This window comes from Pinus tabuliformis, chromosome X (genome assembly GCF_031772625.1).
Source record: "Pinus tabuliformis cultivar Carrire ecotype Pingquan chromosome X, CPIR1, whole genome shotgun sequence".
NCBI lineage: Eukaryota > Viridiplantae > Streptophyta > Pinopsida > Pinales > Pinaceae > Pinus > Pinus tabuliformis.
Genome location: NC_142308.1, coordinates 1143475588 through 1143503283, shown reverse-complemented (window position 1 = coordinate 1143503283; position 27696 = coordinate 1143475588). Strand labels below are relative to the sequence as shown.

General features: G+C 39.8%; 1 pseudogene; it reads right to left on the bottom strand.

The window, feature by feature from the left end:
* LOC149143906 (serine/threonine-protein kinase AFC1-like) lies at positions 1 to 27163 on the bottom strand (annotated as a pseudogene).
* Between the last annotated feature and the right edge of the window lie 533 nt (positions 27164 to 27696).

Here is a 27696-nt window from a genome sequence, read left to right as displayed (position 1 = left end):
ACTATTCCGGCCACAAATACAACCCATTGCCTCATGGAGATCCAACCAAATAACTGTCGAATGCATACACTCACGAATTGTACCCATATCTCGGTCCTTCTCTGAAGAATGGATGTCTCAAAGCTTGCAAAGCTGTCAAACGTTCAGACGGTTCAAACCGAAGAAGGCCTTGCAACAAGTCTATAAAAAGATCCGCCGAATGGTCTACATGCTGCTTTATCGAATCCCTAAGCTTTGGCAATTTTCTCACTGTTCTGATGCTCTCTCTAGAAAATGCTCCTTCAGGCCAATTCAATCTTGTTCCAGGCCAATTCAGGCCGTGGCAAAGCTCCTAAAACCCTTTCCATCATAGCAAGATGTTCCAAGTTTTCATGGGTCTGAAACAAAGTATCTCCCGAGCAGATTTCCACAAGTATGCACCCTATACTCCAAATATCACAAGGGTAATTCCATCCAAGTCCCAAAATGACTTCAGGAGCTCGATAATGCCGTGTAGCAACAACTGAGGTGTGATTTTGATGTTCAAATGTCATACTTCCAAAATCAATTATCTTAAATGCACTGGACTTTGGCCACCGTTTGAAGTCATCTGAAAATCCCTTAACACCCGTGTGCTATTTTTGTCATACTTAGAAACTTCAAGAAGCGCTTCAATTTCGATCATTCCTGCCTCTCGGTATTTTTGTACGCCACGAACAATTTTGATAGCTACAAAATCCTTCGATTTTCGGTCCCAGCATTCCAAGGTCTGACATTTCATATCTGAGTGATAAGGTTGTCTTCTATCCAGATACCCCACTGTTTTGTCCCTGTGCAGCAAATGCGCTGGGGAGGATCCTTGATTTGAAGATTCTCCTCTTTTAAATCCAGAGACAGTACCCGATCTTTTGTTCCGCTTCATGTTACTTTTGACAACCTGGTGCCATCTCTTCACTGCATTAGATGTCTGCTCATCAAATATGGCCTTCTTCATATTTGAACCCATCTGTGTCACAAGTGCATAGAGAGGAGATTTCAAGCCAAATTGAAACCATATGAAACGGAAAAAGGCAACTTCGAAAGTATTCTGGAACAGAGTAAAATGTATCAGAAACAGAATCAATTGAGGGCGACCGAACCAAAAATATTCATCACTGAGCCGCACCAATGGAATTCCTTGAACTACAACATGTTTGGATTGGATTTCTAGTGCCATCTTTCTTATGATTACTTGCAGTTTAGTTCCAACCAATAGAATTATAATCAAAGGAGAAAAACTTAACCAGAAGTATGCCTGACAACCATGCACGTTGAGAAGTAAGTATATCACAGCAAAAACCCATAATGGAAGGCTAATCCCAACAACTGTCTTGAAGTCATCATCCAGGGATCTCTCAATATATTTGTGAAAATTAAATCTGCTTCCTGGAGCTAAGTGTGCAGAGATGAAGCCATGGCGCAATGTGAAGTAATCGACTTTAGTCACTGAACATAAAAACTGTTGAAAAAAAAAACATTCAATCCAGATGAAGATTGGTATCCTATTCCAAAAATGCAGATGGCGCCCTCCAAATAGCTTTTTGCCTCTGATTGCTGATGATGTTTCAAATTGTGCTTGTGCAGGGATAGGAGCGTTGAAGTTTGCTGCTGCCTTTTGAAGAGCTAGAGAATAAATTACATAATCCAGAGCTGGAGCATAAATTACATAATTTAAAACAACACATTAATGATTTCTTCTTCAAAACAGGGTTTTGAAGAAGAATCAATCTCTGACATGAGACGGAGTCTAACAGACTCCATATCCCAATGGATGTAGGCATTGTCTGCTCACCCAAATATCTGCAGTTCTTGTCACCTCCAAGGAGCTACCATCCCCATTGGAGCCAATGTTAGAGTCAGTCTGTTCAGCCCTCCGTCAGAGATCAAAATCTCTTTATTGCATTTCATTTTTAGGTGTCTCATTCAGCTCATTAATCTGCATTCCATTAGGGGCATGCCATTGTCTGACGGAAGGGCGTGGTTTTCTCATTCCCCTCATGTTTGTATCTGCTGGCTTGTGATTGATCATTAAAGTTCATCAGAATTCATCAAACTCAATGTTTCAGTCATTTATAGTCATGGATGGTCTTTGGTCAGCAAAGAGTCTTTTAGAGTTTTTAGGTCTAGGGTTTTGTCGACTGAGTCTGCATGAGAGGTTCCAAATCAGTTTCCATTACAAAATTTCATCATCAAATAATGCTCAAGAGAGATTCTTCTTCAAAACTCTGTTTTGAAGAAGAAATCATTAAATTTACTTTCAAATATGAAATTATTCAAAGTTTTTCAGTTGAAGATGTTCACATGCAGCCTCGCCATGATCCTTTGCCGAATTCAACATCAGTCATCTCTGCAAAAATAGCCAAAAAGAACCGTCATTTAAGTCAAAAAATCAAGGAGGAAATAAAAGGAACAGAGCTTGCATTAAAAGTAAAAGGTGCCAATTAGTTAATGGGTTTCTAGACACAAAATTTGAGGTCTTGATCATATAAGACATTTTGATGTTTTTCCTTTGCATCCAAAGAAACCGCTCCTAAACTCTGTACAGGAAACTGCTTGGTACCATTCCTGAGGGGTTCGAAAACTTTTTAGGAGCAGATTTCCAAGAAGTATACAAAGTTTTTTCTCAACACTGCTTCGATCAAGAATGTTTTAAAAAGTACCTCAGAAATTGCAAAATTTAAAAGCTGTGAAGGTGTATTTCTATCGACATTCATGTGTCTAATTAGGCTTGTATTTGCAAAGGCACTGTAGGTGGAAGGTGAAATTCTTGAAACGTGACTAATGAATTTTGTTGCTGTCTTTGACAATCCATTTGCATCAAAAGGCATCAAAGAAACCGAGTTAAATTGTCAAAGAGTGAAAACAATGTTTGAAAGGTCGAATTGTGTTGAAGGCCACCTGCGCGGCGCACTGGGAGAAGGCGCGGCGCACCCACTGAGTGCGGCGCGTAGAGCCAAAATGCACAGTGCAAAATTGCACTGGCGCGGCACATCCAGCCTGCGCGGTGCGTTGGGCTGGAGCGCGGCGCACAGAACCAAAAGACCAAATTTCATCAATTTTTCATCGAATTTCTAAGTCGATTCACTCTTTTGCTCCGAGTAAAAGTTTATGCGTCCTTGCCAATGATGTTAGCTCGTGTTCTGATTTGAAGAAGAGGCATTGAATTTCTCGTATCAGTGACTAATTACTTCAGATGATAAATGCGCTGGTAAAGATAGTCGATACAGTCAGTGAAATCTATAAATCATTAAACAAGAAAGGAGTTTGCCAGGGTGCAAAAACATGGTGTGGGAAATAGCGTCTTTGTTATAAAGGTAAAACCGTTTCTTCAATTGAAAGCACGTGGAGCTTGTCATTATTACAAAAAGACAGGTATTTTCGGCAAATAGATATGTGTTCGCTGGTAGTGAAGGAGGTATTTTCGAGCTTAGCAAATTTACAGCTGAGATCATTCATTTTTCCCTTTATTAAAGGTGAAATTTTAGTTTAAAAAGCTATTTTTATTAAGAAAATGTTTTTTTTTTAAAACGGAAAATGTAAAGTGAAAGTCAAAAACCGAAACTTAAAATAGAGCGAAGATGTCTATCACAGCAGAGCAATCGGATTAGATGGTCTATTTTTTGTCTTCAGTTGCAATTCAAAGGGTCTACACCATAGGTTCCGCATTCTTATTGGTTATCAACAAACAACATGTAACGCTGCTTTTTTTCAGAACAGATGGTTGCTTCTTGATGTTAAAGAGCTCCCTATTCTGGTCGATCTGTTTTCCCACATTTGAGTCTATTTATTGTATTGTAAATCATTTGTAAAGCGTTCTGAGTTCTGGGAGAAGTGTGGAGGAAAAATCTAGCGCTTTCATTGTACAGTTTTGGCAGAGGATTAATGAAAAGATGCAGCTCTGATTTATGAGATTCATGTGGTGTGAGTTTGGCATAAGTGTTTTCTTACTGTTTCATATGTGTCTTGTGATGTTTTACATTTCATTCATAATCATTTCCAGCTGAATGCTTTTAAGTAAGAAAGGTAGAATTCAGTTTACTGCTCTGCCTTGGGAAAGCGTTCATGTTCTGTGTGGTTTCTTCTGTCTGAAAAGGATTCATCACATATGCCCTTTTCAGCCTCTCAACTGTCTTTCCACTCCATATTATTCAAATTTGATTGCTAAACTTCCTACCTATCTTGCCTCATGAAACAATATGTGTCTTTGATTTAATTTCTCAAGCTCATGTTGTTCTTTGTCCCATACAGCCCCGAAAATTCAGTCATTTATTAAACTACCTCTTTCATATCTATTTACTAGCCTAAAATCAGTTTCCCATTTTAAGTCATCTCAAGCCCCATTGATTATCTTTTGCTGAGATTGACCTAGAGAGAGCCCTCTCCTGTCCTCGTAGGGCTAGCTACGAGGCTGAGCGTGGTTTGATGTTGAACCTAGAAGCTTTCCTTTTCAGCTTGAGGCAAATCTAGGCTCTAACATGTTGCACCCATAAACAACAGTGCTACCTTGTAGCTTGTACAAAGTTACAATCCAAACTCTCCGAATCTATACCAGTGATCCCCGAACCATATTGCAGGTATCCTTCTCGAACACTATTTTTACACCTGCATCATCTAGCTTGTTTACAAAAATCATATTTCTGGCCAATGCAGGAATATGCAGAACACCTAGAAGTGTTCTAACCCTTCCACCTTGCAACTTCAACTTTACTTTTCTTTGACCAAAAATTCTAGCCTTCCTATCATCCCCTAAGAAGACATCACCACCATCGTATTTCTCATACTCACAGAACCAGTCTCTATGGGGAGTGAAGTGAAAGGATGCACCTGAGTCAATCAACCATGCTTCATGATCTACATGTGTACTTGAAGAAGCCAAGTACACATCCCCACCTTCGTTTGAGGTGGTTTTCGCCTTTGCAGAAGGAGCATCATCAGATCCCTTTCCTTTGTCAAGAGCTTTAGATTTGTAGTCCCTTTTGTAGTGCCCTTCCTTTATGAATTTCTAGTAAACCACCTTTACAGGTTTTCCTGGAGATTTAGATCTCCCACTCAATGACTTATTTTTGTTTCTGTTCTGGGACTGTCCTCGTACAGACAAGGCATCACCATTCTGGCTTTCCATATCTTTCCGACTCATCTCCTCCATCAACAAGGATGAGACTATTTCATCAAACTGCAAGGAAATTGCATTGCTACCTATTTCAATAACCAGACTATCCCATGAATCTAGTAGAGAAAACAACAAATTGATGCAATTATCTTCATCTGAAATTTTAATATCAACATATAATAACTGACTTACCACAATATTAAATGCGTTTAGATGCTTTGTCACCGAGTCTCCATCTTTCATCCTCAGGTTATACATCTTTTTCTGTAGGAATAGTTTATTCACTAGAGACTTAGATTGGTACAAAGTCCCTAACTTGTCCCACAAAGCCTTCACTGTAGCTTCCCCTGATACATTCAGCAATACTGAATCTGATACACACAATCGTATTGTGCTATTTGCCTTCTGATCCAACTTCTTTCATTCTTCATCGGACACTTCTGTTGGTTTAGTACCCGGATCTACCACGATCCACTGATCTTTATCCACCAACAGATCCTCCATCTTGAGTTTCCACAACTCAAAACTCTAACCATTAAATTTCTCGATCTCTATCTTTGCACTGCTCACCATATTCTTTCACCACTAGAATCAATCTCACAGATCTCCCACTGAACAGGGTCTACCATAGGCCCGAGCAAAACCCCTCAGCAACAAAGGCATCCTCTTGAAGCCAAAAATAGCTCTGATACCAAATGTAGGTTTTAACCTTGTACATAAATTACCTGCATATGAATTCTAAAACACAGATAATAAATAATGTGAGAGAATAACACATAAAACACATACACACAGAGATTTTCCCCTGGATCCCAAAACCGGGACTACCAGCTTGATTTTTCATTATGTTCTTTTCAATGTTACAATACATATTTATACATGCCAAAGCATCCAATACCATGGACTGAAAACCATCGCGTCCAAAACCATGTGTGAAAAATCATGCACAAAACCATAGGTAGGCTTGCCCAACCTAATATAGGGTCCAAAAACAAAATTTTCTGGGGCACTACCTCAGACCCCATAGAGTGGGGCTACCTGCACCCCTCAAACCCCCTGTGACTCCCCCTCTACGCAATCGACGCAACAAAGGGGGGCCTCCGCTCCCCTTCTAAGCCCTTGGTTAACTACATGGGCTAGTCGTGGAAAGAATATAACATAGCCCAACATAGGCCAAAATGTTTTCTTTGCTCGATGGATTCTTAAGATACAACCAGGTTCTGGTAGTAGAGCTTGTCAGACTGAAAACTACGTTCAGGACAAAGAGGGGAACATTCGCATTTCGACGCATGTCATTTGGGCTAGTCAATGCCGGTGCAGATTCCAACGTGCGATGTAAATCACCTTTAGGAGACTTATTGGATAAAGCGTAGTGGTCTACCTTGATGATGTGATAATATTTTCCAAACAGAGGTTAGACCACCTACGCCATCTGAAGAAGATTTTTGAGTGATCTCGTAAATATGGAATATCATCGAATGGAAAGAAGAGTATCTTTGCAGTGTCCAAAGGTAACCTCATGGGACACACCATAGATAAAAGTGGGATCAAAGTAGACCCAGATAGGGTCAGGACCATCGCATAGATTTCCCACCCAGTGAATAAGAAATCCATGCACTCTTTCTTGGGGAAGTTCAACTTCCTCTGAAAGTTCATATCTAACTATGCTCAAATTGTTAAACCAATACAATATATGATCAAGAAGGATGCAATTTATAAATGGGACAAGAGGGAAAATGACACGTTTTCCCATATCAAGCAAGCTATAGCAGAAGCACCCATGTTGTACAACCCAAGCTTCGGCAAATACTTCTTGCTCTACATTTTTGCTTCCAACACCTCTCTTGCTATTGTGCTTACTTAGAAGGATGAGTTGAACAATGAACGACCTATCTCCTTCATGAGTGCAAACCTAAAAGGATCAGAGCTCAATTACCCCATCGTGGTCAAACAAGCTTATGTAGTGTACAGGGCAATAAAGCACTTCAGACCCTATTTGTTAAGAAACCGTTTTATTATCTTTATTCCACACGTAGTAGTTAGATCACTTCTTGTTCAACAAGAGCTGGGTAAAAGGAGGGTGAACTCGATGACTGAACTATAGGAATATGATATTGACATCAATCCAGTTCACACAATCAAGGGTCATTTTATTTGCAAATTAGTAGCAAAAGCAAGTAATGCATTTAGGAAGAAGAAGAGCTCGTAGGATAGGAGCAAGAGATTGAAATGTACAATGTTGAGTGAACCTCCCCCACCTCAAGCATAAACTCTTGGTACATGGATGTGCTCAAATACGTTGAGCATGTCATAGTGCCCTCTCATTTATCTATGCAACAGAAGAGGGCACACCGGCTTAAATTATTGTCATATCAGTTGGTGCATGGGGTGTTGTTCAGGAAGCACCACAATGGATTACTACATAGGTGTTTGGAGGCACATGATTAAGAAGAGGTGTTATGTGATATCCGTGATGGACCAGCTGGGGGAAACTTTGCAGGAAACACTACAACACATAAGGTCATGCACGCTGAATTCTACTAGCTTACATTATTCAAGGATGCTCATGCATATGCCCGCAAGTGTTCGGTCTCTCAAAGCTGTGCCAACCGAAATCATAAGTCAGCAGCCTCACTGCATCCCATTGTAGTGGAAGAACCCTTTCAACAGTGGGGCTTGGATATCATTGGGAAAATTTTCTTGCTCTCATCAAAGAAACGCCGCTATATTCTAAATGCTACTGATTATTTCACGCAGTGGACAAAAGCAGTTTTGCTAAAATAGGTGAACGATCACGAAGTCATCAACTTTCTGCGGCAAAACATCATCTCCAAGTTTGACGTTCCTACGTCACTTGTTTTTGACAATGCAACATACTTCTCATCGTTAAGACTTTATGATTTTTCATTGGAAAATGGTATTATATTGAAACATTTAGCTAATTATTATCCACAAGGGAATGGTATTGCTGAATCCATGAACAAGAACCTCATCCGTATCATCAAAAAGACCATATTCTCTAAACAACGAAACTGGCACTCTGCTTTGGTGAATGCCTTATGGGCTAACCGAGTCATGCCTAAACCTTCTCTGAACACCTCCCCTTACTTCCTGGTGTACAGAAAAGAAGCCATCCTCCCACTGAACATCTACTTTCCCGCTCTCCAATTGTCCCAAGAATCCCAAGGCAAGCCATGTCTTTTAGTTCAGTGTAGGATGGACACTTTGCACAAGGTACAGGAAGAAAGGCTGAAAGAAAAATGAAAATTTTCACTTCACCAGAGTCGTATCAAGAGATGGTTTGATAGAAAATCTGTAGGGAGGACAAAGGAAAACGCACTAAGTTTCAGTCCCTATGGATTGGTCCATACACAGTCCACGAAAAGGTTGTCCAACACACATCATCTTCAATCACTTGACGAGGAGATTGACTCTCTCCCTATCAATAGCCAAGACTTAGAAATATTTTCAATGAAGATCTCGGGCTGCGCCCCACACTATGTACATAATATTTTGTTCTTTGCTTTTTATGTCTTTGTTTTAGTTTTGTGTTCTTTTGTCATGTGAATAATTGTTGTGCCTGACCGCAGTGTGTGTGTGGCTGAAGTCTAAAGAATATTGTGAACTGGAGCACTTGGCTAGCCTTCTGTCTATCTTCCTTGTGTTGGTTGCATATTTTGGCTGATGATGTTCTGACAGAAAATACGATCCATTTGTAAGGATAGTTTTGGTCCAACCATGAACCCATGTCTAGTATGGAAACTTCATGCCTATACTCAATTTTCTGCTTTAGTGTTTTTAAGCCTATCTAACTAGTAAAAATGGAGAAGGGGGAAATATAAATGAGAAAACCTCAATCATAGGTCTTTATATGCTTCTATGAAGGAACAACCTCTCCTACTCTTAGTAAGTCAGGATCCCTCTTCCGCCCAAAAATAAATAAGTGTTGATTCATAGTTCTCTTTAAATAAATAAATAAAGACAAAAGAAGAGAAAGACTTCTTGCACAGAGAGGTGAAGTAAGCAACTCTGTCGGGGTACTATCCAGGCTCATTGGCAAAGGAGCAATGTTTGTTTTCTTGTGTGACTCCATCGGGGTACTGTCCAGGGTTGGTAATAATAGAGCAACATCATAGATGAAAATGTTGGGTTCTGTTATATTCTTTCCATGACTGGCGGACCTACCTATGGTTTTCGGTCCATGGTTTTGGACACGATGGTTTTCGGTCCATGATTTTGGATGCGATGGTTTTCAGTCCATGGTATTGGATGCTTCGGCATGTATAAATATGTATTGTAAAATTGAAAGGAATATAATGACAAATCAAGCTGGTAGTCTCGGTTTTGGGATCCAAGGGAAAATCTCTGTGTATATGTGTTTTATGTGTTATGCTCTCGCATTGTTTATTTTCTGTGTTTAGAATTTGCATGAAGGTAATTTCTGTACGGGGTTAAAACCTACATTTGGTATCAGAGCTATTTTGGCTTCAAGGGGACGCCTTTGTTGTCAAGGGGTTTCGCTCGGGCCTGTGGTAGACCCTATTCAGTGGGAGATCTGCGATATCGATTCTGGTGGTGAAAGAAGACGTCGTGCAGTGGAAAGATATAAACCGAGAAATTTAATGGTTAGAGTTTTGAGTTGTGGAAAGTCAAGATGGAGGATCTGTTGGTGGATAAAGATCAATGGATCACGGTAGATATAGGTACTAAACCAAAGGGAGTGTCCGATGAATAATGGAAGAAGTTGGATCGAAAGGCAAAGAGCACAATACGATTGTGTGTCTCAGATTCAATATTTATGAATTTATTAGGGGAAGCTACGACTAAGGCTTTGTGGGACAAGTTAGGGACTTTGTACCAATCTAAGTCTCTAGTGAATAAACTGTTCCTACGAAAAAAACTGTATAAACTGAGGATGAAAGATGGAGACTCAGTGACAGAGCATCTGAATGCATTTAATACTGTGGTAAGTCACTTATTGTCTGTTGATATTAAAAGTTCAGATGAAGATAAGTGCATCAGTTTGTTGTGTTCTCTACCAGATTCGTGGGATAGTCTGGTTATCGCAATAGGTAGTAATCCAACTGCCTTACAGTTTGATGAAATAGTCTCATCCTTGTTGACGGAGGAGATGAGACAGAAAAATATGGAGAGCCAAAATGGTGATGCCTTGTCTGTACGAGGACGGTCCCAGAACAGAAACAAAAATAAGTCATCGAGTGGGAGATCTAAATCTAGAGGGAGATATAAATATCCAGGAAAACCTGTAAAGGTGGTTTGCTAGAAATGCGGAAAGGAAGGGCACTAAAAGGGACTGTAAATCTAAAGCTCCTGACAAAGGAAAGGGATCTGATGATGCTCCTTCTGCAGAGACGAAAACCACCTCAGATGAAGGTGGGGATGTGTACTTGGCTTCTTCAAGTACACATGTAGATCATGAGGCATGGTAGATTGACTCAAGTGCATCCTTTCACTTCACTCCCCATAGAGAGTGGTTCTGTGAGTATGATAAATATGATGGTGGTGATGTCTTCTTGGGGGATGACAGGAAGGCTAGAATCGTTGGTCACGGAAAATTAAAGTTGAAGTTGCAAGGTGGAAGGGTTAGAACACTTCCGAGTGTTCTACATATTCCTGCATTAGCCAGAAATTTGATTTCCGTAAGCAAGCTGGATGATGTAGGTGTAAAAATAGTGTTCGAGAAGGATACCTGCAAGATGGTTAGGGGAGAACCGGTATTGATGCGAGGTGTTCAGATTGGAACTCTGTACAAACTGCAAGGTAGCACTTTTGTTGATGGGTGCAACAGTTTTGTGGTTCCTAAAAGTGGAGCAGAAATTCTAGTGGTCTCTGGAGAGAAGACCATGCTGTGGCATCAAAGGCTTGGAAATATTGGAGAGAAGGGCCTTCGAATACTTCATGGTAAAGGTATGAGTAATAGCTCTCTGGATTTTGATTTCTGTGGAAATTGTGTATATGGGCAGCAGAATCGGGTGAGTTTCCCCTCTATGGTAAGAGGGAGAAATAGATATTAGAGTTTGTTCATAGTGATGTGTTTGGACCTGTGAAGGTTCCATCACTGGTCAAGTCTGTGTACTATGTATCATTTATAGATGACTTCTCAAGGAATACATGGATATATTTCCTTAAGAATAAATTTGAAGTCTTTGACAGGTTTAAAGAATTTAAGGCTCTGGTGGAAAACCAGACAAAGAAGAAGATAAAGGTGTTGAGGACAAATAACGGTGGAGAGTTTTGCAGTAAGGAATTTGAAGAATTCTGTAAGAAGTGTGGTATAGCACAACAGAAGACTACTCCATACACACCTGAGAAAAATGGAGTTGCAGAAAGAATGAACAAGACATTAATGGAAAAGGCAAGAAGCATGCTCAGTGGTGTCGGGTTAGGACAAGAATTCTAGGAAGAGGCGGTGGAGACAGGATGTTACCTGGTCAACATATCACCTTCATCATTGTTGGAGGATAAGACTCCACAAGAGGCATGGACTGGTAAGAAACCCTCTCTTTCACATCTAAAGGTATTTGGATGTGATGCATATGTACATGTTCAAAGGAGAAACGAACCAAGTTGGATAGTAAATCTGAAAAGTGCATCTTTATTGGGTATAAGGATGGTTTAAAGGGTTATAAGCTTTGGAACCCAGTAACAAGGAAGGTTGTGTACAACCGAGATGTGGTTCTCAGAGAGGTAAAATATGTTATTAAACATGAAGTCCAACCAAAGGAACCTAAGAAGATAGAGTTTGAGCTTAAGGAGGAAGAATCAAACTCTACAATAGAGGAGGAATCAGAAGATGAAGAGCCACAAACTCCGGGTGTGAGAAGATCAGTTCGAGAAAGAAGGTAGCCAGAAAGGTATAGTCCATCTGCTTTCTGTTCAAATTTTGCTTTATCTATTATTGATGACGATCCAAAAACTATGAAGGAAGAAGTAGATTCAGAGGATGGAAAACTCTGGAAAGAGGCCATGGTTGATGAAATGGCATGTTTGCACAAAAATGAGGCTTGGGATCTGGTGGAGATGTTGGCTGGAAGGAAACCCATTGGTAGCAAATGGGTGCTCAAGAAGAAGACAAATGTAGAAGGAAAGGTGGAGAAATACAAAGCTCAGTTGGTAGCAAAATGTTATTCCCAGGTGTCGGGAATTGATTTTGGTGATATTTTTTTCTTCTGTTGCCAAGGTAGCTTCTATTAGATTACTTTTATCTGTTGCTACTTCTTTTGATTTTGAGGTAGAACAGATGGATGTGAAGACAACATTTCTTCACGGGGATTTGGAAGAGGAGATCTACATGAAGCAACCTGAAGGCTTTGTGGTGAAGGGTAAGAAAGAATTGGTATGCAAGTTAAAGAAGTCTTTGTATGGGTTAAAACAGTCACCAAGGATGTGGTATCAGAAATTTGATACATTTATATGGGGACTTGGCTTCACCAGAAGCAAAGCAGATCACTGTGTGTATTTCAAATTAATTGGTGACCGTGTTATTTATCTGGTCTTGTATGTGGATGATATGTTGCTGGTTGGAAATGACAAAGAAATTATCCAGGATTTGAAGATCGAATTGTCCTCCAAATTCGACATGAAAGATATTGGTGCTGCAAACTATATTTTGGGCATGGAAATTAAAAGAGATCAGGCAAAGAGGAAGCTCTGGTTAAACCAAAGGAAATATGTCGAGACAATATTATAGAGGTTTAATATGCAGGATAGTAAATCAGTGAAGGTTCCTATTCCTGTAGGTGTAAAGTTATCTGCTGAATAGTGTCCCAAGACACAAGAAGAGGAAGAGGATATGTCCTGTGTTCCATATGCAAGTGCAGTCGGTAGCCTGATGTATGCGATGGTATGTACTAGACCAGACATTGCACATGCAGTGGGAGTATTGAGCAGGTTTATGTCAAAACCAGAGAAGGAGCATTGGACAACAGTGAAGCGGGTTTTCAGGTATTTGCGTGGCACTAGTGATTATGGTTTGTGCTATCAAGGAAGACTAGGATTGAACAGGGTTTCAGATATCTGTGGCTTTGTTGATGCGGACTGGGCTGGAGATCTGGATCAAAGAAGATCTACAAGTGGGTATGTGTTTAACCTATTTGGAGGTGCAGTCAGTTGCATGAGTAAGAAACAATCTGTAGTGGCACTATCAACTACAGAGGCATAATACATGGCAGCCACTCATGCAAGAAAGGAAGCAGTTTGGTTGCAGAAATTGTGTTCAAGTATGGGGTTAGTACAGGGAGCTATAAGGATAGACTGTGACAGCCAAAGTGCAATTTTCTTGGCAAAGAACCTTGCTTATTATTCAAAGACAAAGCACATTGATGTTAAGTATCACTTTGTGAGGGATATGATAGAAGACAAAAAGGTGTTGTTGGTAAAGGTGTACACTTTGAAGAATACTGTAGATGCATTGGCGAAATCTATGAGCTCTGAGAAGTTCTCTTGGTGTAGAGAAACAATGGGCATTTCAGGGTTGGATAAACGACTAAGCTCTCCTGTGCCCCCCTGTGGAAAGAAAACAATAAGTGGGAGAATAATGAGTTTTGTTATATTCTTTCCACGACTAGCCCACATAGTGAATCGGGGGTTAGAGGGGGGCGGGTAGCCACCCTCTACGGGGTCCAGGGCAGTGCCCCTGATTTTTTTTTTTGGACCCTATATTAGGTTGGGTGGACCTACCTATGGTTTTTAGTCCATGGTTTTGGATGTGATGGTTTTCGGTCCATGGTTTTGGACGCGATGGTTTTCGGTCCATTGTTTTGGATTCGATGGTTTTCGGTCCATGGTATTGGATGCTTCGGCATGTATAAATATGTATTGTAACATTGAAAGGAATATAATGAAAAATCAAGATGGTAGTCTCGGTTTTGGGATCCAGGGGAAATCTCTGTGTATATGTGTTTTATGTGTTATGCTCTCGCATTGTTTATTTTTTGTGTTTTAGAATTCGTATGTAGGTAATTTCTGTACGGGTTAAAAACTACAGAAAAACTATACTCTGAAAATATTAAGCTCGCAAGCTAAACTACCCTTCCCAAATCAAAACATTGTGATGCTAAATATTATGTTGTGTTTAAATGAGAAGGTATATAGGGGACCACGTCTTCCCATGGGGTAAGTGGGGAAGCCAAAGTAATCTACATGATGAATCAATACTACCTGAAGGATCAAAACCCTGCACAGAAGAAAATAACCAAGACAGAGAAGCTGGTATTCAACGAGTGTGTCGCCAAGTGTTGTGTTGCTGTAACACTCTCCAAAATTTTGTCTTGCACTCAAATTTCAGAGCCTTCCTTGGTCATTCCCTTGATTTTTGCAAACAATTAAGCTCATTTCACGAGCTTTCTCCAAGTTAATGAATCATTTTGCTTGTTGGATTAATTTTCATCTTTTGACATGTTTGTATGTTATGTCATGTTTGCGAACCTTTCTAGTGGTTTCGAAGGTTGGATTTTGTGCATACAAGTTTTCCTGACCATGTAAACATATGATGCACTCATACACACAGTTTTGAGCTCTGTTGCACAAGTGTCGTCACGGTCATCTTAAAGTATATCTCAAGTGTCACACTTGTCGCTTCTTGTCATGAGAAAATCACATAAAGGGTAATGATTTATTTGTTGCTTCGGTGGTCTATGTTTTCGTGTCATCGAAGTATGCTAAGTGTGTGATCACAAGTTCAAGTCCATCACGAATATATCTTCATCCCACACTTAGCCATTTTTGGAAAATCTTCCCAACTAGGAAACTCAGTTTCACTGGGCCCCGACTGAGCTGCGCACTACACAGTATCAACCCTCATTTATGTGACCTTGCTACCTAGAATTGCGCAATGCACAATCACTGTCCTTCAGGTCAGTTGTACTATGCAATTCCAAGGCCCAACAACCTTCCTTGACCCCCAGATTTGCGTAGTTATGCCTCCCAGTCTGCTTTGAACTGTACACTTTGCACTTTCACTCCTAAATATTTTCCCTTTCCTGTTGGAACCCCACAATTCGCAGAGGTCCAAACCTCTCTTGGCCTAAAAAACTACACAGATGTGTCCTCTAGTGTCCTTCCCTTAGCCAAAACTCCCTAACCTCAAGAAGTGCACAAATTTTTCCTCTAAGCCTCTCTGTTGCCCAACCCCCCTTGCCTCTGAAAATTATGCAGAACTAACCTCTCAGGGCCTGATCCTGCATCAATCACTGCTGGCTTGAACTGCGCAAAACTGACTCCCAGTGGCCACTACGTAATTTCTTTCCCCATTGGGGACTGTGCTAAAAAGTTTGTCAGTCAAGCCCGAGTTGCGCTCTGCACAGTCTCAGTGATCAAGCTCTCTCCCTTTCACCTAGAACTGTGCAATTCTCAGTTATTGGGCCCTATCTCCTAGCCTGTCACTTGTCCCGGTCTTCGTTCACAGAAAATAACGCATCATCTTAGACTAGGGATTTTTCAGATTGATTTCAACCCGTCACGAGTGAATTGCAAGAAGAGACACACTATCAAGTCATGGCGAGATGATGAACAAGGAAAAGAAGGAGGGAAGCATGCCTAAAGACTCACTTGTAGCTGAACAAGTAAGTGGACTTACCAAGAAAAAGCAAAGGGACATAATTTTACAACCACCTTCCAAAACCAAATATCATTGAAGACCCCACATTACTAAGCTATGCGGAGGAGAAGCAAAATCATATCCAAGAACACATCTATCACTCAACAACAATAACGATTTGACATTTCCACATCATCAAGCCAATCCATGTCAGTAGTGTCATGTCAAGTCGTGTCATGAGTTTTCATGTTCCACATCACTATTGTGGGCCACGTATATTGTAAATCAAATGTATTGTAAAGTGGAAGTACAATGGACACATATGAATATGAAGAGTCATGTAAATTGTAAAGTCATAGGAAGTTGAATAGTCATGAGGGTAGTCAAAGAGTCACAAGGGGTAAGAATCACCCCTTGGTTATATATACCCCCTCATTGTATAAGCATGGGACTTTTCACCAAGGCTCCTCCCACAAGGCGTTAGAGATACCATCTAGTTCTTTGAGGAGCAAGGAGTGGCTCCCATGTCCCACTACTAGGGCTAGTGTTGTACAATATAAATATGTTTCTTGGAAATTTTTCATAATAACAAAATCCTTTTAAGGCTAGTAGATTCTTCATGCATGACTTCTGAACATTTGTAAGACTATTTTGTGGACGTTTGTATTTCATGTTTGATTTCACATGTATTATGATAGTTGAACTATTTCAGTTATTTTAGTGCTTATCTTCTTGAGAATGTGTTTTAGTGGTTGTTATTGCTGTCCCATCCTTGTGGAATATTTCTTAAGATACTACACATATATTTCCTTTCTTATTTGTTATAACGATCGTCAGATCCATTGTGGACTATTCCATTGGATGTTAGACGAATCTTCCCTTATTTGTTGGTTGTAATGACCGTCACATCTGGTGTGGAATATTCCACTGGATGCTAGGTATGTATTTCTAGTTCGTGTGTGTCTCCTCCTGGGTGGTACTATTACCTCTCATTTATAGGCTCACTTTTCTCTCCCCCCTTTGTAGTAAGAGAACCTAGACATAGTTGTGCCATACACTCACCAGGGACACTTACCTTGCTTTTTGAAGATACTATTATATCACTCTCTTGTGCTGACAGTTAGAGCCAAAGAAAATATTTAAGGATTTGGAAACTGAGCCTTTATACTAGATGGGAATCCTACACCAAATGGTGTGAGGTTTGATAGTTGAACTATTTAAGTTATTTTAGTGCTTATCTTCTTGAGAATGTGTTGTAGTGGTTGTTATTGCTGTCCCATCCTTGTGGAATATTTCGTAAGATACTAGACATATATTTCCTTTCTTATTGGTTATAACGATCGTCAGATCCATTGTGGACTATTCCACTGGATGTTAGACGAATCTTCCCTTATTTGTTGGTTGTAATGACCATTGCATCCGGTGTGGAATATTCCACTGGATGCTAGATAGGTATTTCTAGTTCGTGTGTGTCTCCTCCTGGGTGGTACTATTACCTCTCATTTATAGGCTCACTTTTCTCTCCCCCCTTGTACTAAGAGAACCTAGACATAGTTGTGCCATATACTCATCAGGGACACTCACCTTGCTTTTTGAAGATACTATTGTATCACTCTCTTGTGCTAACAATTAGAGCTAAAGAGAATATTTAAGGATTTGGAAACTGAGCCTTTATACCAGATGGAAATCCTAAACCAAATGGTGTGAGGTTTGATTGGGATTTCATGTCAGGGATATCCCCTAAATGTTGGTAGGTCCAACACCATCAACAATACCATTGTGAGACTACTTCTTCTAGGCAGCTTCTACAAACTGCAATTTCATCCTCAACAAGTTCTATACTTGCACTAAGACAATTTTATACTCTTCTTATCGAGATATTGGTCACAATATACCTTAGGCATCTTAAGACTTCTTGTTTATCTTTGCCTTTAATAAACCAATTTCAGTCTCCTTCTTCTTGAGGATTTTCTGGATGCTTTCAGTCTTCTTCTTCTTTTGGAACAATCATCAAGTGTTGTCCATTGTTTATTAGATTTCGTTTCTCTTGGTATCCTTGGAGAAATTTTTTCTTCCACTCATCCTCTTGGATTATATTCCCAACCTCGGGTACTACAAAATATGCATCCACATAAAGTATATTAGTTTTAAAAATATGAGGTATTCCAACCTCTTATTCTATCATTTTTAGTAGTTCCTCTTTCTGGTGGATTTGATGAGACATGGTTATCTCATCATCTCCTATGGCAGATTTCAAACTTCGTCTTCCTTCCACATCTTGGGAGGGTACTTCTCCATCCCCCTCATTCCTATGACAGTCGTACATAAATGTCCTTTTTAGTCATCTCTGGGACCTGAATCCATGCACAAAAGATCATATTCAAAATTATAAGGCTCTTTAGCCTCATTCAAGGCCTCTACACTTAAATCTCCATGTCGATATGAATTCTCTCCTAGATTCAATACTTATTCACAGTCTTCCCTTTTTTGGAGGGTTGTAAACCCTTTATCCAATGCTTGCGGGTCACATTTCTCAACTATATTTTCTTCCAACTCCATCTTAGATTGTTATATGCATACCTTCAAATCAACTATCCTCCCCTCCGGGGAATTAAACTCTTTATACAATAAAAAAAACTAATTTGAATTAGAGTTACAATTTGATCCTCTGCCAACCATCTTTCTCCCTCAAAATTCTGGCTGCATTTCTTCCAACAACCGAATTTCTTCATTATACTCCTTGAGAATTATAATTGGACTCTTTCTAACATCTATCTCATCCATACATAGAGATTCTCTTCTTAGCACTCGGTTATTTCCTATGTCTCCCAAAGGAAATTCTATATTCTCTCCTTCTTTCATGACAATTTCTGATGATTGTCTTGCCTCGTGGCCTTCCTAAATTGCACATGAACAAAACTCATTAGTTTCAAACATGTGAGGCTCTTGAGCCTTTGTTGATGCTCCTAGCATCATTCATTGTTATGTACATTTCCCATAGTCCATGAGACTTCCTATTAGTCTCTTCTTTTCATCCTCATCATCACCTTCACTCTCTTGTATAATATCTTCTGAGGGCCTTTTTTTTCTCTCAGCATCGTTGTTCTCATATACTATCGTGGCTACCTTTGACATCTCTTTACATCACTTATTCTTTGCTTACCCTTTATTTTGAGATGAATTTCTTGCACCCTCTTTCCTCTGCAGGATATTTTGTCCATACATTTGGTTTGTATTACATAAAGCTGACCAACATTAAAGAAAAAATACCATCTAGCCTCTTCTGGTATATCTACTACTAGCCTTTCTTGTTGACCTTCCGTTAGACCTTCATACAATATCTCACCATCGTCTCCTAATTGCAACTTCCTCATTGCTTTGGACTCTCCATGTAGTCCATGAGACTTTCAAATAGTCTCACCTCAACATATTTCCCCTCTCCAAGGGGTGTGCATTGCTCAGGTCAACAATGGTGAACTTCTCTCTTATGCTCAAATTCTTTAAGATTTTCTTCCTTCAACTAAACACTCAATAGGTGATTTATATTCTTCCCTATATTTCTGGCTTTGTGGTTTTTTCTCTTAAAAATTCTCTACCTAACAAGTAATTTGAACCTCCTTCTCAGGTCCCATCTTTGCCTTTAGTCTTCTCTTTCCAACGTCATTTTAACGATGTTGAATCTATCCTTCACCTCAGCCATCTTTATATCAAATTATTCTTGGATCATGCCATTAACCTTGGAATTATTCTCTCTCATACTATGGATTCTTTTAGAACCCTAACCATGGCCATCAATAACCATATTCTTTCCTCCCTTCCTATGAGCTTCCACTTTCCCAATGTGAGTTGTAGATACGCCCTTGTAGCAATTCTTCTCCATCAGTTGTTACTCAATACCTCTTCCACTTCTCCTCAACTTGGGCTATTGGTATTACTTTAGCTCTCTCCTATGGAACCCCTTGATCACTCCTTTCTCTTCTGCTCACTCCTTGAGAACCTCTCTTGTTCTCTCATATGGAGGACTTCCAGTCTAAGTTGGAACACTTCCTTACTTTAGCGGCCTTTTTGCTACAACAGTTCTTTGCCACATGCTTTGAGAATGTTACCGATTATCTACTACAACCTCCATCATTGTAGTCCACATCTTCACTTGTTTCTACTACCTGCAAGGGTTCATTTCTTGCAAACAAATTTAATAAAATTACAGACCAGTTATGTTATGAAACCAGCTCAAGAAAAGATAGAAAAGATAGATCAACGCCTTAGAATTCAGCCTCTTCGAGGGGGCAACCTCCTTTACATTACATAAATGAACAATTCTTGGATGATACAAATGACAAAACCTCCTTTCTATATATAGGAGTCTAAGGAGTCACAATATAATCCAGCCGACCTAACAATAATAATATAAAGCCACAAAAATAACAATAGAGGGATTCTATGGGGCACAGAAATAACAATATGGGGGTAATAGGGGCACAACAATATAAATAAGGGTATAACTACAATAGTAATGGGGTAATCACTAGTATTATAGGGACCCAACATGCCCCTCTCCTTCAAAAAAGTGTTGTCCTCAACGCTTGAGTAGTTCTGGATACTTCTGCATAAAATTCTCATCCTCCCATGTGGAATCTTCAGCGGATAAGTTCTTCCACTTGATAAGATACTCTGAAATTGATCGATTTCGTAGCTGTCGAGTTCTTGTTTCTGTGACTGCTTCCGGTTCCAATATAATTTTTCCTTCCTCGTCAAGTTCTGGCAATATTGTTTGAACTGGGAGCTTGTCGCCTATAACCTTCTTTAAACATGAAACATGGAAAACTGGGTGCAATCGAGAAGCTGCAGGAAGCTCCAATTTGTATGCCATAGTACCAATCTTTTGCAACACCTTGTACGGACCATAATACTTTGGTGATAATTTATTATCCTTCTTAGCTTGCTTTAGGGACATTTGCTTATATGGTTGTAGCCGTAGGAATACCCAATCACCTACATCAAAACTTCTTTCACTGCGATGTTGATCTGCCTGTTGTTTCATTCTATTTTGTGCCAACACGAGGTTATCCTTTAAGAGTTGGAGGACTTGTTGTTGATGTTCGATGTGATGTTCCACTGCCTGAACCTTAGAATTTTCTCTTAAATATGATGTGATGGATGGTGGTTGATACCCATAAAGTGCCATAAATGGGGTCATTTTTGTTGCTGTATGGAAGGAAGTGTTATACCACCATTCAGCCAGAGGCAACCATTTGACCCATTGTGTCTGTTTATCAGATACAAAGCAACGAAGATATCCTTCCAAACATTTGTTTACTATCTCAGTTTGCCCATCAGATTGAGGATGATAAGATGAGCTATGAGCTAACTGAGTACCAAGACAAGAAAATAATTCTGTCCAAAAATTTCCAGTGAAAATGGGATCTCTGTCACTTACAATAATCTTTGGGTTTCCATGTAGCTTTTGAACTGTTTCCATAAATGCAGTAGAAACTGTACTGGCTTTAAATGGATGTGATAATGCACAAAAGTGTGCATACTTGGTAAGTCTGTCAACTACCACCATGATGACACTCTTTCCCTCAGACTTGGGTAAACCTGTGATAAAATCCATTGAAACCTCCTCCCAACGTTGGCTTGGAATGGATAAAGGTTGTAATAGACCCGGTGTCTTAATTGTTTCAACTTTATTTTGTTGGCAAACCAAACATTCCGCCACAAACTTTTGAATATCTGATTTAAGGCCATCCCAAAAAAATTCCTTCTTAACCCTGTGGTAAGTTTTTAAAAATCCTGAGTGCCCTCCTAAGGGAGAAGTGTGCAATTCCATAAGAATCTTTTGTTTTAGCTGGGAATTCTTACAGAGGTATAAGCGATCTTTGTACCATAACGAATCATTTTGCCAGCTAAATGTATCAGAAGTACTGGAATCTTGTTGTAGCTTTCGAATAAGTGCCCACACTTCTTCGTCATTCTTCCATTCCTCCCTTGCTTCGTTTATCCAATCTGGTTGGATAATAGAAATGGCACACAACAATGCTTCCACATCCTCATCCTTTCTTGAGAGTGCATCTGCCACCACATTTTGCTTCCCTTTTTTGTAGATGATTTCAAAGTCATAACCCAACATCTTTGTGACCCACTTTTGTTGCTCTTCAGAGGATAATCTTTGTTCTAAAAAGTATTTAAGGCTATCATGATCCGTTTTTACCTTGAAGTGTCTTCCCATTAGGTAGGGTCGCCATTTCTTAAGTGCATGGAGTATTGCCAACATTTCCTTCTCATAAATAGCTTTGCTTAAAAACTTTCCCTTGATTGGACGACTTTCAAAAGCAATGGGTCTTTCATCTTGCATTAGAACAGCACCAATTCCATTTCCTGAAGCATCACATTCCACAATAAAGGTTTTTGTGAAGTCCGGTGTAGCTAAGACCGGTGCTTGGCACATTGCCTCTTTAAGATGTTCAAAGGCCTTTGTTGCTTCCGGAGTCCATGAAAATGAATCTTTCTTCAATAATGTTGTTAGAGGTGCTGCTATTCTCCCATAATTCTTAACAAACTTGCGATAATACCCTGTCAACCCAAGAAATCCTCGCAGATGCTTTATGGATGTGGGGATTTTCCATTCCTTAATGGCTTTAATTTTGCTAGGGTCTACCTTAACTCCATGAGATACAATATGACCCAAATATTCCACCTCCTGGACTCCAAAGAAACATTTGGATCTTTTTGCATATAATTGTTTCTCCTCCAATAGTTGTAGCACCCTGTCAACATGTTCAACATGATCCTTCCAAGACTTGCTGTAGATTAGTATATCATCAAAAAATACTAACACAAATTTTCTAAGGAATGGTTTGAAAATTGAATTCATCAAACCTTGAAATGTTGAAGGTGCATTGGTAAGGCCAAAAGGCATGACCAAAAATTCATAATGACCCTCATGAGTTCTAAATGCCGTTTTCGGAATGTCTTCAATCTTCATTCTGATTTGATGATATCCCGAACGAAGATCCAACTTGGTGAAGTAAATTGATCCATGCAATTCATCCAGTAATTCATCAATGACAGGAATGGGGAACTTATCTTTAATAGTGAGCTTGTTGAGCTCCCTATAATCTGGACACATGCGCCATGATCCATCCTTCTTGTGCACCAATACTACTGGAGCTGAGAAAGAACTTTGACTCGGTTGAATTATACCAGCCTCTAGCATTTCTGCAACCATACGTTCAATTTCACTTTTTTGGACATAGGGATATCTGTACGGCCTGATGTTTGGAGGAACACTTCCTGGAATCAGATGAATAGCATGATCATGATCACGCATAGGTGGGAGACCTTTGGGAGTCTCAAATACCTTGGAATGATTGTCCAGGACTTTTTGGAGATCTGGAGAAATAGATGATTCCAATGTGGAAACATCTAGCGAACATAATTGTGCAATTACACCTCTTTGCTCCTTTTTTAGAAGCTTTGTCATGCCATTAGAGCTGATTATCTTTCCTGGTTTCCCTGCAATACCCCTTAATTCAACTTCCTTTCCTTCCACAGAAAATTTCATGAAAAGTTCTTGAAAATTAAAAGCTATTGTACCCAAGGATTGTAGCCATTGGACTCCTAGTACAACATCAGCACCTCCCATTGGAATGGAAAGCATTGGGCTAGTCAATACATATTCTCCCATGGATAGCTTGATATTATGGCACTTTCCAGAACAATTTATTGTTCCTCCATTTGCAATCATCACTTGACACTCTGGTGCTGGATATAGGAAGCAATTCAATTCTTTTGCTACCCTACAATGAATAAAATTGTGGGTGCTTCCTGAATCAATCAACACTATTACCTTTTTCTTCTTGATTTGTCCTTCTATCTTGATGGTTTGAGGAGTGGTAATTCCCGCCAATGCATTACAAGATATGGTCGGATTTATTTGTTCTTCATCTAGGCTTTGTTCCTGGAATATATCCTCTTCTTTTGACCTTTCTTGCTCCTTTTCTTCTTCCTCTTCACAATCTATGTAGAATAATTTCTTCTCAGCACACTTATGACCTTTTGTGTATTTGCTATCACAATTGTAACAAAGCCCTTTTGCTCTTTTTTCTTCCAATTGTTGTGGTGTCAACCTTGTAGGTTGTGGAAGACTATGGGCAACAACACTTCCATCTTTATAGTTGTGAATGGTATGCTTCCTAGTTGCCATAATTTTGCTTTCCATTTTTCTTGCTAACCTGAATGCCTTCTCTAATGAATCAGGTTCCCAAAGGCGCACATCATGTTGGATATTATCCTTTAAAGACCCTATGAACACATCAATCCTATGCTCCTCTGGAATATCTTTTACCCTTATGTTCAATTTTTGGAACTCCTCAATGTGCTCCATTATTGAACCCTTTTGTTTGAGACTTATCAATTGGCTAAAAAAAGTGTTGCTTTTTGTATCCTCATAATGTGCTATCAATTCTTCCGTAAAAATTGCCCAAGTGATAAATTGTTTACGAGAACAAAGCCATTGATACCATACAAACTGATTTGGTTCCAAATATAAAGTTGCCATACGTACCTTTTGTGTGTTTTGCACATTATTGAGATCGAAGAATTGCTCCATCTGTAATATCCATGTGGCGGGATCCTTGCCATCAAACTTCCTCATATCGATTTTTGGAACATGGTGAGTCTTCGATCCAACATTAGAGTCTATGGAATCATGATTAACATTTCTTTTGTTCTCATCATGAGTTTCCTTTACTACCTTTTCACCATTAGTGACCCTTTCTTGTAGCAACTTCTTCAATTCTTCCATATCTGTCTTCAAATCTGCCATGTCTCTCTTCAAATCTGTCTTCGAATCATCCATCTTAGCTTCCATGCCCTTTATCTTAGATTCCACGCCACTTATCTTAGCTTCTGTTAGCTTTTGTGAGCGTGACATTTGTTGCACTTGTTCTTGTAATTTTGATATATCATGTAGCATTTCTTCCTCTTCTTCATGAGTCATGCTAGAGCTTTCAGGTTCCTTACTAGGTGTTTGCATTTTCTTTCCTCGGGGCATCAGTTACCGATAATAATGCTTTACTATGCCCTTTGAATTCCGTTAAACCAAGCTTACACAAAAATTTTAAAAAAACTACACACCTTTTTTCACTTTATAGAAGCCTGATATTGAATCTGATGTATCTCTGTAATTTCAGATCATCCAGTTCTGAAATTGCTACCTGTAGTAGCCTTCTGCGTCCTCTTTCCAATGCCACAAGTCTGAGCCAAATTGGATTCTCCAAGGAAGAGTTATGTGAAATCTCCCACAGTGACTTGGTTTTAGACTGGTTCAGTAGAGCGAACTTGTACGACGTGCCACGAGTCACTGTTTCAACCTTTGAATCTGAAACACACATACAAGAAACTACAGTCCGTCCTCTTTCTGTACCTTTTTACGAAATTTCAATCCGATCCTCAGAGAGAGAGTTATGACGATTTTCCCCAGGTCACCTGTTTTGAATGTAATTCAGGAGTCTGCAAAAAGGCCAACTTCCTCAGATCATATCTCCGAAAATATCACGTAAAAATCTCTAAAATTCGGACCCAAGGTTCAACGCCAATTCTTCTCAAATGGGTTTTTTTTGTAACTTCTGAAACATCACAGAAAAAAAGTTATAGCGAAAATGCCACGATGACCTGTTTGGAGCAGCGAAACCCTAGAATCCAAAGCTCTGATACCAAATGTTATGAAACTAGCTCAAGAAAAGATAGAAAAGATAGATCAACGCCTTAGAATTCAGCCTCTTCGAGGGGGAAACTTCCTTTAAATTACATGAATGAACAATTCTTGGATGATGCAAATGATAAAACCTCCTTTCTATATATAGGAGTCTAAGGAGTCACAATATAACCCAGCCGACCTAACAATAATAATATAAAGCCACAAAAATAACAATAGAGGGATTCTATGGGGCACAGAAATAACAATATGGGGGTAATAGGGGCACAACAATATAAATAAGGGTATAACTACAATAGTAATGGGGTAATCACTAGTATTATAGGGACCCAACAAGTTACCTATGAGCTCCTCCACTTCAACAATCTCAATATCTTAGCTCTTTTCCATCTATTCTCCTTTGCTGGGAATCTCTTCCTTTGCACTGTATCGTGACTCTTGTTCCTTAAATGAAGTATTATTAGGTTGAGTTAGCTTTCTTATCCAAATCTGCTTCCTCAACGAGAAATCCCTATAATTTCTCTATTTGAAATCTATCTTCAACCTTCTCTACCTAAAAATCTTCAATATCCTTCGTATTTTTTATACCCAAAGAGCTTTTAGAGCTACAATACCACTTTGACGTAGTGGGCAATGGTGAATCCATTATTCTCTGATTCCAGTTCCATTGAAAAATGAATAAACCCCATATTCAATCAAAATCAACCTTCCCCATGTATAATTCCCTCTTCTCATCCTTATATTGAATTAACACCGATTTTATTTAACTAATTTCCACCTTTCTCATGGAGTCATCGCTTGTACTTGGCTTAGTCGGGGGTTGGAGGTGACTCACTGGTCGGAGGTCAAGATTTATTTTTCTTCTCAGGTCGCATGCTTGGATAACTCAGGCCCAACCTATCAAATGGATCCCACCTAAGTGGGGCATCAGGACAATCCTTCCTTTCCATTTTTGGCGATTGGTCCTGATTAGCTTAAGGTTAGACCACTTCAAGGCTTGGGCTCTGATTGTTGTGAGGGCCCACCTCGAGTCGAGGGTCGATGCTTATGCTAAGGTCGAGGTAGTCGGGGGGTCAATCCAGTTTGTTCTACACTCATTTCCCTTTAAGCTCGAAGGCCTGACTACACTTCTCCTAACTAAGACTAGGTTTCATTCTCTTCACAGAGGATTCCTTCTTTGTTTGTTCGTCATATTCTCATAATTTTCTAAGGAAACTACTGCTCTTTTCCTTAGCCATATTTTCCAACAAACATTTTAGTGAGGATTACTTAAATGGATTCTAACGCTACACAGTAGAAAAATGAAGGGCTCATATCCAATTCCCAATTAAACCATTTGATTCAAAGTGGTGCTATAGGAATATAAACATTCAAGAAACTATTACACAAAACGTTTTTTTTTCTCGGTAAAAACTATGCTAATATATTATGTACAGAAGACAAAAATTTACATCATGACAAAACAGAGAGAACCAGGCTCTGGGAATATCATCCAGGAGCAGTTGAGGCCAATCAAAAAGCTAGCCCACGCAGGGGCGCCAAACAGAGAAGCTAAACCATCCAAAAGAGCTAGCCCATGCAGGGGCGCCGACCAGAAATCTGAATTATCCCACGCAGGGGAGACTAACATTAACCAACCCATTAACGAAGTTTCTAGGACACAAACACAAAGCACTGATGCCAAAACTAAGCTAATACAGATAGCATTAGAGACCAGAAGACCAGACAGAAGAGCCATGTGAACCTTGAGCTTGAACATCGCTATTCGTCCATTTGCACCTCCTCTACCCGGCACCAACCGTAAGCCTCCCTTTCAGCAGCAGTGGGAGCAGTGTCTTCTACTTCGCTGGTCCTCGCCCTCTGATCCAGCCTGCTTTTCGAGACATTTTCCAGGTCTGAGGCAGGATCCTTTACTTCTTTCTCCGGGCCAGTTTCAGGATCCTTTGCTTCTTGCACCTTGCTGTCAGCTTTCCCCTGCCCATGTTCATCCAGGGAGTAATTGTCTTCCTGGGAATTTTCAATGAACAGGACCGAAACGTGCACACTAATCTGGGGGCTGTTCATGGAACTGCTAAAGTTGAAAATAGCAGAGCCGAAGGCAGGCAAGGAAGCCGAGCTCGATGCACCAGCGTCCATGAATTGACTAGAATGAAGGGGATTAGCTCCAGTGGAGCACAAGTTATGGCAATGACAGCAGTGGACGGAATTATCTGCATCATGACTGCGAGAGGTTCCTCCTCTGGAAGTGCCTCGACGGCTAAGCAGACGTTGTCGAGGTCTCACCATCCTTAC